This window comes from Manis javanica, chromosome 15 (assembly GCF_040802235.1).
Source record: "Manis javanica isolate MJ-LG chromosome 15, MJ_LKY, whole genome shotgun sequence".
Lineage (NCBI taxonomy): Eukaryota > Metazoa > Chordata > Mammalia > Pholidota > Manidae > Manis > Manis javanica.
The window spans coordinates 55,784,351-55,803,189 of record NC_133170.1 but is presented as its reverse complement, the minus strand read 5'-3'; the positions used below and the strand labels follow the sequence as shown (position 1 = coordinate 55,803,189).

Below are 18,839 nucleotides of genomic sequence, written 5' to 3'. Positions count from 1 at the left end.
TCCATTTACTGGTGAGGACACTGAGTCATGAATGGCAACTTCCTTAATTATTTGTGGGTTGGGTAGAGAAGCCAGATGCAGAATATTAAACATCCCTTATTTCTCACTTACTCCTTAACATAGTCAGCAAGAAATGGCTCAGGTCATCTGCATTTTCCTGAAATACAGTTTCAATGGTCTTATTGGACTAAATCCTGATTCTTGCATGAAGTACCCAAATATCTCTGAAACCTGGCCTCAAGCCAGACATCACTCTGAACTGCTCCATCTGTCCTGCTATAGCACAAGGAAGGGGAACCAAGATGGAGCTTAGAATTCCCTGAGCTGAGGATATGAAGCCAAAAGTCTGACCAGGACAGTCAGAGTTATCAGAGAGGAGTGTTAGAGTGAAGAGAACGTCAGAAGTCTGAAGATGGTTCCACTCAAGAAATCATAGAATCCTGATCAGAGCATGCATGTGAGGCAACTCCCCAAAGACAGGAAAAGGAACAACAAAACGCATTGGAGGGAACAAGAGCCAGAGCTCACCCAGGCCAGAAATAGTGCCCATTCCCACCAGCCAACAGTGAAAAATGTTCTAATTCATGGGGCACTGGGTTGAAGCAAGAAGGGTCTTGCTTATGGAGTGGAGTACAATTAGCCCTAGATTAAACACTGCTCTGGTTCAACCTAACAAAAAAAATGTTTTTAATTCTCAAAGGGATTATGTCCAAGTAATTCAACTGTGCCCCAGAACAAAACTCAAGAATATAGGAATACATAAACATTTCATACCCAAAGTAAAAATGACAATGTTGCGCACTGAACAAAAAATTACCATGCATTCATAGGAGGAATGACCATATATACAGAATGAGGAGAAAATTCAATCTATCAAAGCTGACCTAGAACTATATTATATTAGAAATAGCAGTCAAAGGTATTAAAAGTTATGACTGTGTTTGATAGAATACAGTTCTATGAAGCTAGAGTAAAGATTAAACATGCTATATTATTAAATATGCTGTGTAGAGACATGAAAGATATTTTAAAAAAGGACCCAAATTAAACTTTTAGATATGACAGCTACAATTTCAGATGAAAATTCACTGGATGGGATTAGCAGCAGATTAGACATTGTGGAAAAAAAGACTGGTGAATTTGAAGATACAGCAATTGAAAACTATCCAAAATGAAATATAGAGAGAAAACAAAAAAAAAAAGAAAAGAAAAGAGCATGAATGAACTGTGGGATAGCTTCAAGCAACCTACTATACATGTGATTGGAACCCCTAAAGAACAAGAGATGGAGGGGATGGGGGAAAATATCTGTAGAAATAATGGCCAAAATTTTTCTGAAGTTTATTGATACTATAAACCTATAGATCCAAAAACTCAAAGAATTCCAAGTACAAGAAACATGAAGAAAAATACAAGATATATCATAACCAAATTGATCAAAACCAGTGATAGAAAAAAAAATTAAAAGCAGCCAGAAACAAAGACACATATATAGAGGAACAAAAATAAGGGGAACAGAATAATTCTCATTGGTAACAAAAATTCAAGAAAAAAGAGGTTCGGCATCTTTAAAATACTGAAAACAAAAACCTGCCAACATAGAGTTCTATACTTGGCAAAAATATTTTTCAAAAATGAAAAGAAAATAAGAATTTTTCAGACATAGAAGGGCTGAAATAATCAACTGCAGTACAAGAAATGCTAAAGAACATTTTTCAAGAAGGAAAAAATAGTAACAGCTGCTGAAAACTTTTTTCTACACGAGGGAATGAAGAAAACCGAAAATAGTAACTATTAGGTATACAAAGCCAATTTTTTTTATTTAAGTCTCCTTAAAAATAACTTAAAACAGAAACACTAACAATCTAGTGTGGAGTTTATATCATATGTAGAATTAAAACACAGGACAATAATAGTATGAAGGATGAGTGAGGAAAAAAGGAAGAGATATGTAATATAATTTGAGGGTAGACTAAGCTAAAGATGTACCTTATAAACTCTAAAGTAATGATTGAAATTATAAGTTATAAAATGAATTATAACTGTAGCTCAAACTATAACAATAAGTTATAGAAATTAAGCCAAAAAAGGATATAAAATGGAATCATAAAAATACCCAATTAATACAAAACAAGTAGAAAAAGAGGAAAAGGGAAATAAAGAATGTATGAGATGAATAGAAAACAAAAAGCATGAGAGAAAAAGTTTTAACTAACCATAACATAAATTAAACATAATTAATTTCATTTACATTAAATGTAAATGAGCCAAACACCCAATTTAAAAGGTAGAGATTTTTCATAGTGGATCAAAAAAGCAACAGCCAAGATATTACCTATAAAAACCAACTTTAAATACAAAGATACAAGCCAGTTAAAGTAAGAAAGGAAAACATACCATACCACCACTAGTCAAAAGAAAATTGAAGTGGCTACATTATATCAAACAAAGTAGACTTTGGAGCAAAGAATGTTGCCAGGAATAAAAGAAGGCCATGTGATAATGAAAAATTAGTCAAGTCATCATAAAGGCACAGCAACCCCAAATATTTATATATCTACTAAATGAGCTTGAAAGTACATGAAGAAAACAATAAAATTGCAAGGAGAAACAGACAAATCCAAAATTATGGGCAGACTTCAATAAACCTCTCTCAATATTTGAGCAAAGTTAGAAAGTAAGTAAAGATACAGAAAATTTGACACTCTCAGTCCACTTGACTTAAGTAGTATTTATAGAACACTCTACCCAACAACAGCAGAATGAACATTTCTTTCAAGTGTTCATGGAACATCTACCAAGATAGAACATATTCTTGACCACAAAACAAGTCTCAAGAAAATAAAAAGGATTCAAGTCATATGAAGTATACTCTCTGGCCACAATGGAATTAAATTATAATCAATAATATAAACATCTGGAAAATGCCCTAATATTTGTAAACTACATAATACACTTCTAAACAACCCAGGTCAAGGGAAAAAAATCAAAAGAGAAATAGAATACATCTGGACCTGAATGAAAATGCAAACACAATATTAGAATTTGTGAAATGCTATAGAATGCATTAACCTTCTATATTAATGAAGAAAAAAAGCTCTTAAATGAATGAGCTCAGCTTCCACCTTAAACTAGAAAAAAAGAAGAGTAAATGAAACCCAAAGTAAACAAAATAAAGGAAATAACATAGATCAGAGGGGAAATTGAACTAGAAAACAGAAAAACAATGAAAAACCAGTGAAACACAAAGCTGATTCTTTGAAAATATCAATAAAATTGATAAAATTAACAAACTGACCAGGATGAAAAAAAGACAAAAAATTACCAATATCAGAGAAATTTACTCTATTCTCTTTAAAAATGCACTGTTAATGCCAAAAAAATTCAAAAAATATGTAAATTGTGATAGGTACTGTACAACACTATACACCGATTTGTATTAAACATGACAACTACTTCCATATAGTAAAAAAAAATTAACATAACAGGAATGAAGAGAGAAGGTATCACTGAAATTTTATAGATATTAAAATGATAATAAGAGGGCATTATAAACAACTTTATGCCAGTAAGTTAAAAAACTTAGATGAGATGGACAAGATTTTTGAAAGGCAAAAACTACAGCAAGCTTACTCAAGAAGGAATAGAAAACCTGAAGAGCTCTCTATATATTAAAGAAATAGGATTTGTAGTTAAAAACCTTCTGCAAAAGAAACATGTAGGACCCAGATGGCCTCAATGGTGAATTCTACCAAAAATTAAAGGGGATAAAAAAATTCTAATTCAACATAAGCTCTTCCAAAAATCTGATTAGGAAACACCTCCCAATTCATTCTATGAGGCCAGTATTTACCTTGATACCTAAACCAGACAAAAATATCACAAGAAAAGAAAAGCAGAGAACAATATCCCTCATGAACTTAGATGTAAAAAATGTTAAAAAGTTGAGCAAGTAGAACCCAACAATATGTAAACAATATATGACAACTCAAGTGGCATTGATTCAAGGGATAGAAGGCTGGTTTAACATTAAAAAATCAACCAACGTAATTCACCATACTAAGAAAGAAAAGTCCCATGGCCATCTAAATGATACAGAAAAGGCATTTGACAAAATATAATATCCACTCTCAAAAAAGCAAACTCTGCAAACTATTAATAGGAGGAAATTTCCACAATTTGATGATCATCAACAAAAAACATAACAGCTAACATCATAATTGAATGCTTTCCCCCTAAAGTCAAGAAAAGGCCAGGATGTCTATTTTCTCCATTTCTATCAAATACTATACTAGAGATTCTAACCAGTGCAATCAGGCAAGAATAAGAAAAGGCATTGACTGGAAACAAAGAAAAAAAAATTATCTTCATTTACAGGTGACATGATTGTCCATGTACAAAATTCAGAGGAATCAACAACAAAAAACCTACTAAAGTAATGAATTTAATAAGGTTGCAGGATAAAAGATCAATGCACAAAAATCAACAGTATTCCTACTCACTAAAAAGGAGCAATTGAAAATTGACATAAAAAAATAATACCATATACAATAACATTTCATAACAGGGATAAGTATGACAAAAGATATGTACAACTTGTAAGCTGAAAACTACAAAACATGCTGAGAGAAATTTAAAAACACCTAAACATGGAGAAATACACCATGTGTATATGTTAGAAGACTCAATATTGTTAAGATGTCAATTTTTGTAATAAAAACAGTATGGTACTCCAGGAGACCCATAGGTCGGACCATAGATTTATGGAACAGAATATAGAGGCCAGAGACAAACCCATGTATATATGGTCAATTATATACAATAAAGGAGCCATGAATATACAATGGGAAAAATACAGCCTCTTCAATAACTGGTGTTGGGAAAACTGGACAGCTACATCCAAAAGAATGAAACTGGATTATTGCCTAACACCATACACAAAAGTAAACTTGAAACTGATCGAAGACCTGAATGTAAGACATGTAAGAGAGAAAAAAACTGATAAAACTCTTAGAAGAAAACATAGGCAAAAATCTCTGAAACATAAGCATGAGCAACTTTTTACTGGACACATCTCCTCAAGGGGAACAAAATTAAAAATGAACAAATGGGACTACATCAAACTAAAAAGCTTCTGTGATGCATCAGCAGAACAAAAAGGCAACCTACAGTATGGGAGAATATATTCATAAATGATTTATCCACTAAGGGGTTAACATCCAAAATATATAAAGAACTTATATGCCTCAACACCTAAAAAACAACTGATTAAAAAATGGGTGGAAGACCTGAACAGATATTACTTCAAAGAAGAAATACAAATGGCCAATAGGCACATGAAAAGATGCTCCACATCGCTAACCATCAGGAAAATGCAAATTAAAACCACAATAAGGTATCACCTCACACCAGTTAGGATGGCCAGCACCCAAAAGACAAGATATAACAAATGCTGACGAGGATGTGGAGAAAGGCAATCCTTCTACACTGTCGGTGGGAATGTCAATTGGTGCAGTCACTGTGGAAAGCAGTATGGAAGTTCCTCAAAAAACTAAAAACAGAAATACCATTTGATCCAGTAATTCCACTTCTAGGAATTTACCCAAAGGAAAAAAAATCGGATTCAAAAAGATATATGCACCCCTATGTTTACTGCTGCATTATTTTCAATAGCCAAGCTACAGAAACAACCTAAGTGTCCATCAGTAGATGAATGGATAAAGAAGATGTGGTACATATGCAAAATTAAGTATTATTCATCCATTAAAAAAAAAGAGAGGGGTGGAGCCAGGATGACGGCATGAGTAGAGCAGTGGAAATCTCCTCCCAAAAACACATAGATCTATGAAAATATAACAAAGAAAACTCTTCCTAAAATAGAGACCAGAGGACACAGGACAACATCCAGACCACATCCACACCTGCAAGAACCCAGCGCCTTGAGAAGTGGGTAAGATACAAGCCCCGGCCCAACGGGACCCGAGCACCCCTCCCCCGGGCTCCTGGCAGGTGGAAAGAAACCAGAGCGGTTTCTTTCTTGGCGAGTGCTTTTTTGAAGCCTTAAAGGGACAGGGACCCCGGTGCTAGGGAGGCACAGCAGCAGGACCAGTGAGCGGGTGCCTGGGACCGGCATCTGAGGACAAAGAATATCGCGCGTTTTTCCCTGCGGGACCGGTGGGCGGGTGCTTGAGACCGGCACCTGAGGACGGAGGAAATCGCGCGTTTCTCCCCTTTTTTTTTTTCTCTTTTTGGCGAGTGCTTTTTGGAAGCCTTAAAGGGACAGGGACCCCGGTGCTAGGGAGGCAGAGCAGCAGGACCGGTGAGCAGCTGCCTGGGACCGGCACCTGAGGACAAAGAATAACGCGCATTTTTCCCTGTGGGACCAGTGGATGGGTGCCTGAGACCAGCGCCTGAGGATGGAGGAAATCGCGCGTTTTTCCCTTTATTTTTTCCTCTTTTTGGCGAGTGCTTTTTGGAAGCCTTAAAGGGACAGGAACCCCGGTGCTAGGGAGGCAGGGCAGCGGGACCAGTGAGCGGGTGCCTGGGACTGGCGCCTGAGGACAAAGAATATCGCGCATTTTTCCGTGCGGGACTGGTGGGTGGGTGCCTGAGACCGGCACCTGAGGACTGAGGAAATCGCGCGTTTTTCCCCTTTTTTTTCTCTTTTTGGTGAGTGCTTTTTGGAAGCCTTAAAGGGACAGGGACCCCGGTGCTAGGGAGGCAGAGCAGCAGGACCGGTGAGCGGGTGCCTGGGACCGGCGCCTGAGCACAAAGAATATCGCGCATTTTTCCCTGTGGGACCGGTGGGCGGGTGCCTGAGACCGGTGCCTTAGAACAGAGGAAATCGCGCATTTTCCCCCTTTTTTTTTTCTTTTTTTGGCGAGTGCTTTTTGGAAGCCTTAAAGGGACAGGGACCCTGGTGATAGGGAGGCAGAGCAGCAGGACCGGTGAGCGGGTGCCTGGGACCGGCGCCTGAGGACAAAGAATATCGCGCGTTTTTCCCTGTGGGACCGGTGGGTGGGTGCCTGAGACCAGCGCCTGAGGACAGAGGAAATTGCGCGTTTTTCCCCTTTTTTTTTTTCCTCTTTTTGGCGAGTGCTTTTTGGAAGCCTTAAAGGGACAGGGACCCTGGTGCTAGGGAGGCAGGGCAGCAGGACCAGTGAGCGGGTGCCTGGGACCCGCACCTGAGGACAAAAAAAATTGCGTGTTTTTTCCTTTTTTTTTTTGTTTTGGCTGTTTCCTCTCTCATTGTTGCTGTTGTTGTTCTGGTTTGGAGAGTGCTCTTTGGAACTCTTAAAGGGGCAGGACAGGACACTTAAATCAGAGGCAGCGAATCTGGGGATCTCTGGGCACTCTAACCCCCTGGGCAACAGGGAGCACAGAGCCCCTTACAGAGATAAATAGCCTCCCGGCCGCTCCCCCTCCTACAGGGCTCCACCACTTTGGAGGAGCACCCCCAGCCAGGCCACGCCCACAGCAACAGCAGAGATAAACTCCATAGCAAACGGGCAGGTAGCAGAAGCCCTGCCTGTGCACAGCTGACAAGCATAAGCCACTAGAGGTCGCTATTCTCCCAGGTGAGGAAGGCCACAAACCAACAAGAAGGGAAGCTCTTCCAGCGGTCACTCATACCAGCTCTGCAAACTATCTCTATCACCATGAAAAGGCAAAGCTACAGGCAGACAAAGATCACAGAGACAACACCTGAGAAGGAGACAGACCTAATCAGTCCTCCTGAAAAAGAATTCAAAATAAAAATCATGAACATGCTGACAGAGATGCAGAGAAAAATGCAAGAGCAATGAGATGAGATGCAGAGAAAAATGCAAGAGCAATGGGATGAAGTCCGGAGGGAGCTCACAGATGTCAGGAAGGAGATCACAGAAGTGAAACAATCCCTGGAAGGATTTATAAGCAGAATGGATAAGATGCAAGAGGCCATTGAAGGAATAGAAGCCAGAGAACAGGAACGTACAGAAGCTGACATAGAGAGAGATAAAAGGATCTCCAGGAATGAAACAACACTAAGAGAACTATGTGACCAAGCCAAAAGGAATAATATTCGTATTATAGGGGTACCAGAAGAAGAAGAAAGAGGAAAAGGGATAGAAAGTCTCTTTGAAGAAATAATTGCTGAAAACTTCCCCAAACTGGGGGAGGAAAATATCGAACAGACCATGGAATTACACAGAACCCCTAACAGAAAGGATCCAAGGAGGACAACACCAAGACACATAGTAATTAAAATGGCAAGGATCAAGGACAAGAAAAGAGTTTTAAAGGCAGCTAGAGAGAAAAAGGTCACCTGTAAAGGAAAACCCATCAGGCTAACATCAGACTTCTCAACAGAAACCCTACAGGCCAGAAGAGAATGGCATGATATATTGAATGCAATGAAACAGAAGGGCCTTGAACCAAGGATACTGTGTCCAGCACGACTATCATTTAAATATGATGGCAGGATTAAACAATTCCCAGACAAGCAAAAACTGAGGGAATTTGCTTCTAACAAACCACCTCTACAGGGCATCCTACAGGGACTGCTCTATATGGGAGCACTCCTAAAAAGAGCACAGAACAAAACACACAACATATGAAGAATGGAGGAGGAGGAATAAGAAGGGAGAGAAGAAAAGAATCTCCAGACAGTGTATATAACAGCTCAATAAGTGAGCTAAGTTAGGCAGTGAGATACTAAAGAAGCTAACCTTGAACCTTTGGTAACCACGAATCTAAAGCCTGCAATGGCAATAAGTACATATCTCTCAATAGTCACCCTAAATGTAAATGGACTTAATGCACCAATCAAAAGACACAGAGTAATAGAATGGATAAAAAAGCAAGACCCATCTATATGCTGCTTTCAAGAAACTCACCTTAAACCCAAAGACAAGCATAGACTAAAAGTCAAGGGATGGAAAAACATATTTCATGCAAACAACAGTGAGAAGAAAGCAGGGGTTGCAGTACTAATATAAGACAAAATAGACTTCAAAACAAAGAAAGTAACAAGAGATAAAGAAGGATACTACATAATGATAAAGGGCTCAGTCCAACAAGAGGATACAACCATTCTAAATATATATGCACCCAATACAGGAGCACCAGCATATGTGAAGCAAATACTAACAGAACTAAAGAGGGAAATAGACTGCAATGCATTCATTGTAGGAGACTTCAACACACCACTCACACCAAAGGATAGATCCACCGGGCAGAAAATAAGTAAGGACACACAGGCACTGAACAACACACTAGAACAGATGGACCTAATAGACATCTATAGAACTCTACATCCAAACACAACAGGATATACATTCTTCTCAAGTGCACATGGAACATTCTCCAGAATAGACCACATACTAGCTCACAAAAAGACCCTCAGTAAATTCCAAAATATTGAAATTCTACCAACCAATTTTTCAGACCACAAAGGGATAAAAGTAGAAATAAATTCTACAAAGAAAACAAAAAGGCTCACAAAACACATGGAGGCTTAACAACATGCTACTTAATAATCACTGGATCAATGAACAAATCAAAATAGAGATCAAGGAATATATAGAAACAAATAACAACAACACAAACCCCCAACTTCGGTGGGACGCAGCGAAAGCAGTCTTAAGAGGAAAGTATATAGCAATCCAGTCACACTTGAAGAAGGAAGACCAATCCCAAATGAATAGTCTAACATCACAATTATTGAAACTGGAAAAAGAAGAACAAATGAGGCCTAAAGTCAGCAGAAGGAGGGACATAATAAAGATCAGAGAAGAATAAACAAAATTGAGAAGGATAAAACAATAGCAAAAATCAACGAAACCAAGAGCTGGTTCTTTGAGAAAATAAACAAAATAGATAAGCCTCTAGCCAAACTTATTAAGAGAAAAAGAGAATCAACACAGATCAACATAATCAGAAATGAGAATGGAAAAATCACAACAGACTCCACAGAAATACAAAGAATTATCAAAGACTACTATGAAAACCTATATGCCAACAAGCTGGAAAACCTAGAAGAAATGGACAACTTCCTAGAAAAATACAACCTCCCAAGACTGACCAAGGAAGAAACACAAAAGTTAAACAAACCAATCACGAGCAAAGAAATTGAAACGGTAATCAAAAAACTACCCAAGAACAAAACCCCGGGGCCGGACGGATTTACCTCGGAATTTTATCAGACACACAGAGAAGACATAATACCCATTCTTCTTAAAGTGTTCCAAAAAAAAGAAGAAGAGGAAATACTCCCAAACTCATTCTATGAAGCCAACATCACCCTAATACCAAAACCAGGCAAAGACCCCACCAAAAAGGAAAATTACAGACCAATATCCCTGATGAATGTAGATGCAAAAATACTCAATAAAATATTAGCAAACAGAATTCAACAGTATATCAAAAGGATCATACACCATGACCAAGTGGGATTCATCCCAGGGATGCAAGGATGGTACAACATTCAAAAACCATCAACATCATCCACCACATCAACAAAAAGAAAGACAAAAACCACATGATCATCTCCATAGATGCTGAAAAAGCATTTGACAAAATTCAACATCCATTCATGATAAAAACTCTCAGCAAAATGGGAATAGAGGGCAAGTACCTCAACATAATAAAGGCCATATATGATAAACCCACAGCCAGCATTATACTGAACAGCGAGAAGCTGAAAGCATTTCCTCTGAGATCGGGAACCAGACAGGGATGCCCACTCTCCCCACTGTTATTTAACATAGTACTGGAGGTCCTAGCCACGGCAATCAGACAAAACAAAGAAATACAAGGAATCCAGATTGGTAAAGAAGAAGTTAAACTGTCCCTCTTTGCAGATGATATGATACTGTACATAAAAAACCCTAAAGACTCCACTCCAAAACTACTAGAACTGATATCGGAATACAGCAAAGTTGCAGGATACAAAATTAACACACAGAAATCTGTAGCTTTCCTATACACTAACAATGAACCAATAGAAAGAGAAATCAGGAAAACAATTCCATTCACCATTGCATCAAATAGAATAAAATACCTAGGAATAAACCTAACCAAAGAAGTGAAAGACTTATACTCTGAAAACTACAAGTCACTCTTAAGAGAAATTAAAGGGGACACTAATAAATGGAAACTCATCCCATGCTCATGGCTAGCAAGAATTAATATCATCAAAATGGCCATCCTGCCCAAAGCAATATACAGATTTGATGCAATCCCTCTCAAATTACCGGCAACATTCTTCAATGAATTGGAACAAACAATTCAAAAATTCATATGGAAACACCAAAGACCCTGAATAGCCAAAGCAATCCTGAAAAAGAAGAATAAAGTAGGGGGGATCTCACTCCCCAACTTCAAGCTCTACTACAAAGCCATAGTAATCAAGACAATTTGGTACTGGCACAAGAACAGAGCCACAGACCAGTGGAACAGATTAGAGACTCCAGAAATTAACCCAAACATATATGGTCAATTAATATTTGATAAAGGAGCCATGGACATACAATGGCAAAATGACAGTCTCTTCAACAGATGGTGCTGGCAAAACTGGACAGCTACATGTAGGAGAATGAAACTGGACCATTGTCTAACCCCATATACAAAGGTAAACTCAAAATGGATCAAAGACCTGAATGTAAGTCATGAAACCATTAAACTCTTGGAAAAAAACATAGGCAAAAACCTCTTAGACATAAACATGAGTGATCTCTTCTTGAACATATCTCCCCGGGCAAGGAAAACAACAGCAAAAATGAGCAAGTGGGACTACATTAAGCTGAAAAGCTTCTGTACAGCGAAAGACACCATCAATAGAACAAAAAGGAACCCTACAGTATGGGAGAATATATTTGAAAATGACATATCCGATAAAGGCTTGACGTCCAGAATATATAAAGAGCTCACACGCCTCAACAAACAAAAAACAAATAACCCAATTAAAAAATGGGCAGAGGAACTGAACAGACAGTTCTCCAAAAAAGAAATACAGATGGCCAAGAGACACATGAAAAGATGCTCCACATCGCTAATTATCAGAGAAATGCAAATTAAAACTACAATGAGGTATCACCTCACACCAGTAAGGATAGCTGCCATCCAAAAGACAAACAACAACAAATGTTGGCGAGGCTGTGGAGAAAGGGGAACCCTCCTACACTGCTGGTGGGAATGTAAATTAGTTCAACCATTGTGGAAAGCAGTATGGAGGTGCATCAAAATGCTCAAAACAGACCTACCATTTGACCCAGGAATTCTACTCCTAGGAATTTACCCTAAAAACGCAGCAATCAAGTTTGAGAAAGACAGATGCACCCCTATGTTTATCGCAGCACTATTTACAATAGCCAAGAATTGGAAGCAACCTAAATGTCCATCTGTAGATGAATGGATAAAGAAGATGTGATACATATACACAGTGGAATACTACTCAGCCATAAGAAGTGGAAAAATCCAACCATTTGCAGCAACATGGATGGAGCTGGAGAGTATTAGGCTCAGTGAAATAAGCCAAGCGGAGAAAGAGAAATACCAAATGATTTCACTCATCTGAGGAGTATAAGAACAAAGGAAAAACTGAAGGAACAAAACAGCAGCGGAATTACAGAACCCAAAAATGGACTAACAGGTACCAAAGGGAAAGTAACTGGGGAGGATGGGTGGGCAGGGAAGGATAAGGGGGGGGAAGAAGAAGGGGGGTATTAAGATTAGCATGCATGCGGGAGGGGAGAAAGGGGAGGGTGGGCTGCACAACACAGAGAGGACAAGTAGTGATTCTACAACATTTTGCTAAGCTGATGGACAGTAACCGTAATGTGGTTGTTAGGGGGGACCTCATATAGGGGAGAGCATAGTAAACATAGTATTCTTCATGTAAGCGTAGATTAAAGATTAAAAAAAAAAAAAGAAAGAAAGAAAGAAAGAAAAGGGGGATTACTCCTTGATAGGATAAAACTATTGGTAAATCAAAGATCAACACATGCTTTAAATATCCTTAATGTTGATCACTTAAAGGGTGTCAGATGATCAGCTATGGAGGTACTCTTTTCTGATAATATTCTTTTCTCTTAATATAAAAAAAAAAAGCAGTTCCTGTGTGCTGACCTCCAATGAGTTCTGCACAGTGGTATAGAGGGCATGTCAAAGTGTGGGCAAAGGGTCTGCTTGTTTCTATGCAGAAGATCAAGGACTAGCTTGGATACCCAGAAAAATGAACTAAGATACGATATGAGGAGGAGCTTCTGGCATCAGCACTCTCTGGAGGACTCGTGCCGGGGGATGATCATCAAAAAGCCTCCACAGGGATCTGGGCGATGCTGCGGTTGTGGCTGCATCCACCCCACCGTCTCCTGGACTTGCCATTGGAATGAGGAGGGAGATGTCTAGGCTGGCATGTGCATACAGTGAGACAACGAATTTGACCGGATCTGTACTGTTGGAACTCAACCAGGAGTTGGGAGGGGTGCAAGTTGTAGCACTCCAAAATCTTATGACTATAGACTATCTACGGTTAAAAGAACATATGGGATGTGAACAGATCCCAGAAATGGGCTGCTTTAATTTGTCTGATTTCTCTCAGACTGTTCAAGTACAGTTGGACAATATCCATCATATCACAGACAAATTTTCACAAATGCCTAGGGTGCCTAAATGGTTTTCTTGGCTTCACTGGAGATGGATGGTAATTATAGATTTGCTTTGTTTATGTCACCGTATTCCTATTATGTTAATATGTGAGCGCAAATTAGTTGGTAGTTTAAAACCTATACATGCTTAAGGTACTCTACAAGAAGATATGTCAAAGAAATAATCAATCCTCCCATGTTTTCTTCCATATGCTACCTCTATAGCTTTTCTTCTTCCTTCCTAATTACAACCCTTAAATAGAATTCGTGCCTCATATCGAATTTACCGAGTATCATAATTCCTCCAGGTGGTAAAGATACCTCAAGACTAGTGCTGGGCATAGAAGCCACAGGGCATAAATCTGCAAAGAAGTAAAAAGCTAACCTTTTCAAACAATATGGCTTCTCTCTCACTTACCAACTTTACATTTCCCTGTATGGCCCCAGAAGATGACTGGTTAGCCAGAGACGGGTAAGATTCCTCAAGGGAGGAACAACCTAAGACAGGCACAGTCACAGGGGGGCCATCAGGTGAGAAATTGGGGATCAACAGAGGTGAGGCTTAGAACCTCACCCCCCCTGCTTTGAGAGAAATCTTCTGCATCCGTGGATGTTTTGCTGCCCTTGTCTAGCTTGGATTAATACTTAGTCCATAGGCACACACCTGATCATCTGATCATCTACATTTGCCCTCTTACAGCACTAAACTATGTTTTCTACCTTTATCTTGCATCTGCCTACCACTTCAGCATTTTATTAAAAATAAAAATAATAATAATAATAGGAGAAATGTGGGATCAACATATAAATCAAGTATAAAAATCAAACGAATATTCATATTTGACCTGATTGTTTATAGGTCATAATGCATGATCAAAACCGAAAGTTTCTGTGATGAATGCCCTTGTACTGTTCACCATGTAAGAATTTATTCACTATGTAAGAATTCATTCACCATGTAAGAACTTGTTCGTTATGCTTCAGAACAGAATTAGGCTTGTGGCACCAAAAAAATATATGGATAGCAAAAAAAAATGATTGTACATTGAGCATTGACCCCCCTATACTGAATTTTATTGTTGTTAACAACCATTTGATCAATAAATATGAGAGATGCCCTCTCAAAAAAAATAAATAAATAAAATAAAATAAAATAAAAATAACAACAATAATAATAAAGGGAGAAATGTGGGATCAACATATAAATCAAGTATAAAAATCAAACGAATATTCATATTTGACCTGATTGTTTATAGTTCATAATGCGTGATCAAAACCGAAAGTTTCTGTGATGAATGCCCTTGTACTGTTCACCATGTAAGAATTTATTCACTATGTAAGAATTCGTTCACCATATAAGAACTTGTTCGTTATGCTTCAGAAGATTGGAGACTGATGAGGATTAGGCTTGAGATGGATTAATGATTGTACATTGAGCATTGACCCCCCTATACTGAATTTTATTGTTGTTAACAACCATTTGATCAATAAATATGAGAGATACCCTCTCAAAAAAAAAAAAAAAGAACTTAGCATGCTCAGAGAAATTTAGTGAAGTTGAAAACCTCTGGAAAAGAACTGGAATTTCATTTTACCTCAGTCAATAAATATCACCCTATATTAAACCCTGGTTACTTTTTAATAAAGGAGGCTTAGAAAACTCAAAAAAAAATAGATATCCTTCCATTTGCAACTACATGGATGGATCAAGATGGTATGATGTTCAGTGAAATAAGCTAGGTGGGGAAAAACAAATAGCATATGATTTCACTTATTTGTGGAATATAAATACAAAGCAAAACAGAATGAAAAAAACAGCAGTAGAATCATAGATACTGAGAAGTGACTGGTGGTTACCATGGGGGAGGGGGAGGGGTCTATGAATGGGGAGATTGAGGGGGATAAACGGGCACAAAAATTCTCAGTCATAACGTAGGTTGGTCACCAGGATAGTAGTATGGCAAGGACAATATAGCCAATGATTCTGTAGTATCTTCCTATGTTGACAAATAGTAACTGCACTAGAGGGGGTTGAGGATTTAGTAATATGGGTAACTGTTGAACCACTGTGTTGTTAACTTGAAACTAAAGATTGTATATCAATGATACTTCAATTAAAAAAAAAGATGTCAATTCTCCCCCAAATTGATTTATGGATTCAACCATCATCCTAATTAAGATTTCAGCAAGCTTTTTTATAGAGACAGGCTGATTCTATAATTTATATGGAAATGTAATGTATCTAGATCAGCCAAAACAACTTTGTAAAAGAACAAAATTGAGGTACCAATATTACCTGATTTCAAGACTTATAAAGCTACAGTTATTAAGACAACGTGGTTTGATGTAAAGATAGACACATAGATCAATGGAAAACATAGACTACAAAAATTGTCCCACAATTCTTTGGATAACTGATATTCACTTAGGGTACAAGGGTAATTCAATGGAGAAAGGATGTTCAAAAAATTGAACATTTCAACAAATGACCAGACATTATGGGCAAAAAAGTGAATTTCAATCTATACCTCACACCATATAGAAAAATCAACTCAAAATGAATCATAAACTGTAAAACCTCTAGAAACATAGGAGAAAATCTTTATGGCCTTGAGTTAAGCAAAGATTCATATATAACACCAAAAGCATGATTCAGAAAAGAGAAAAAAATTGATAAATTCATCTTCATTAAAATGAAAAACTTCTCTTCAAAAGATAGTTAAGAGAATAAAAAGATAAGTCACAGCTGACAGAAAATATCTGCAGAACCTATAACTGATAAAGGACTTGTATCCAGAAAATATTAAGAAATCTCAAGATTCAATTGTAAGACAACCACCTAATTTAAAAAATGGACAAAAAAAAATTGAACAGACATTTCAGCAAAAAAATATATGGATAGCAAAAAAAAATTCATAAAAAGACATTTAACAGCATTAGTTATTAGAAAAATGCAAATGAAAACCACTATTGTGTGAGATACCACTATGCACATCTAATAGAAAGGCTAAAATGAAAAAGACTTGTTGGCAAGGATGTGGAGGAACCAAAAGTCTTACACATTCTGTGGGAATATAAAATGGTACTATCCTTCCAGGAAACAGTTTAAATGTTTCTCAGAAAGTGAAACATGCACCTGCCAATGATGTAGCCATTCTACTCCTCGGCATTTACCCAGGAGAAATGAAAACATATAACATACAAAGTCTTGTACACAAATATTCTTAGCAGTTTTATATGTAAAGGAGGAATACTGGAAAGAATCCAAATGTCCATAAACAGATGATGGAATAATTTGTAGCATATCCATACAATGGACTGCCACTCAGCAATAAAAAGGAATGAACTGTTGATATACACAACATGGATGAATCTCAAAACAATTATTTTGAGTAAGAGCGGCCTGCAAAAAGGAGTACATATGATATAATTATATATACAATTGTAGGAAATGCAAACTAACCTACAGTGAGAGAAAGTAGATCAGGGTTTGCCCAGAGATGGGGCAGAGACAGGGGTGAGAGGAAGGGAGGGATTACAAAGCATATGATGAAAACTTTTGTGGGGTATCAATATGCCCATTATCTTGATTATATGTTGGTTTAATGGGTATATACATATGCTAAAACTTATTAAACACTTAAAACATGTAGTTTATTGCATCTCAGTTTAGCTGTTAAAAATATATAGGACTTCATATATAATGATAGAGCAGGAGTTACAGAGAATAAACAGGCAAGACCCATCCATCAGTACTGGGATTTTAACCTATTTTGCTTACTACTGTATCTCCATTGCCTCCATCAGTTCCTGATATAGCAGGGGCTCAATAAATGTTTGTGAATGAATAGCCTCCCTTCCACCGAAATAACAACACACATGCAGGGGTGAGGTAGAGGCCACAGCTGGTTCTAGGTGATTACAATAAAAAACTGGAGGCATAGCAAAACTCTGAGTCATAATTCTGTGACTATGTTTACCATTATTTCTCACAGTAATCTAGTCTTACATACTAAAAATGTGTACAGACACTAATAAGATTTCTGCTCTAAAAGAGTAAACCAATAAACATTCTCAGCTTTATAGGATATTTTGCAAGTATATATGGCTTTATTCCGACTGCGAAGAAGAAATGCATTTCTTTGATATTCCTCATTGACAATCTACATCTTCCCATTTATTTTAGCTTCTTTAAGGGACCCACTATTAGACTTACGTTCTCTACTATAAGTTATCTTAGGACCTATCTGGTACATTTAAGCTTCCTATTAAAATAGAATCAATCTATTCTCCTGGTTTACAAAGCTTTTGAAGTAGTAGGAAATCTGGTCTGATGATTTGAATTTCTTGATTTAAAAAAAAAACACTTTGTTCTATAACATTTAAAAGGAGTGTTTTGATCCTGAACAGATAATTGTTGATTGATTTTCTTAGCAGTTAGGTAGCAGATGTTTCAATTACAAACCTTGCTGTCTGCAGTCACTATATACTGCACATTCTTACCGGCGGTCTGAGATGGACGTAAACTATGGCAATATTTAGGTCTGCAAGAGACTAAGTCTGTTCAATGTTCTAGGGGGCAGGGTGTGCCTAATTTAGCCAAACTCAAACAATACTAGAGGCTACAAAGGTTTTTTTTTTTATTTTGCTATCATTAATGTACAATTACATGAACAATATTATGGTTCCTAGATTCCCCCTATTATCAAGTCACCCCCCTCCCCCACATACCCCATTAGAGTCACTGTCCATCAGCGTAGTAAGATGCTATAGAATCACTGCTTGTCTTCTCTATGGACATAAAGGTTTTAATTATGTCTCGTCTGAAGAACAGCTCAAAGCACAGATCCTTAACAGTAAATTCATAACATATCCAATAAATAAGAGCTATCCAGTAAGACGTGGGCAAGCATTTGGTTGGATAGGATATCCTGTTAATGGTAATAAAATGAATGTGATAATCATATTCCATTATAAGTAAGCAAAATTCCAGGTTATACTAAGTAAGTTTTTGGAAGAATTTTGATTTTGAAAGAGTTACTCATTTTGTTAATTAGTATAATGTAAAAAAAAGGTAGCCACTGTTATGATAAGGAAACTAGAAAGATGGGAAAATAAGGAGGGGAATGAAAGAGAGGTAAACTATTATTATTATGTGCAAGGCACTTCATTTCATGGAATACCCAAGACTCTTCATGCAGGCGCTACAAC

The 18,839-nt window shown here is 37.5% G+C and overlaps 1 protein-coding gene across 8 annotated transcripts in view; it reads right to left on the bottom strand.

Annotated features, from left to right (window-relative positions):
- FBXL2 (F-box and leucine rich repeat protein 2) overlaps nt 1–18,839 on the bottom strand; it is a 117,530-nt gene that overhangs the window by 35,454 nt on the left and 63,237 nt on the right. The window lies entirely within an intron of this gene.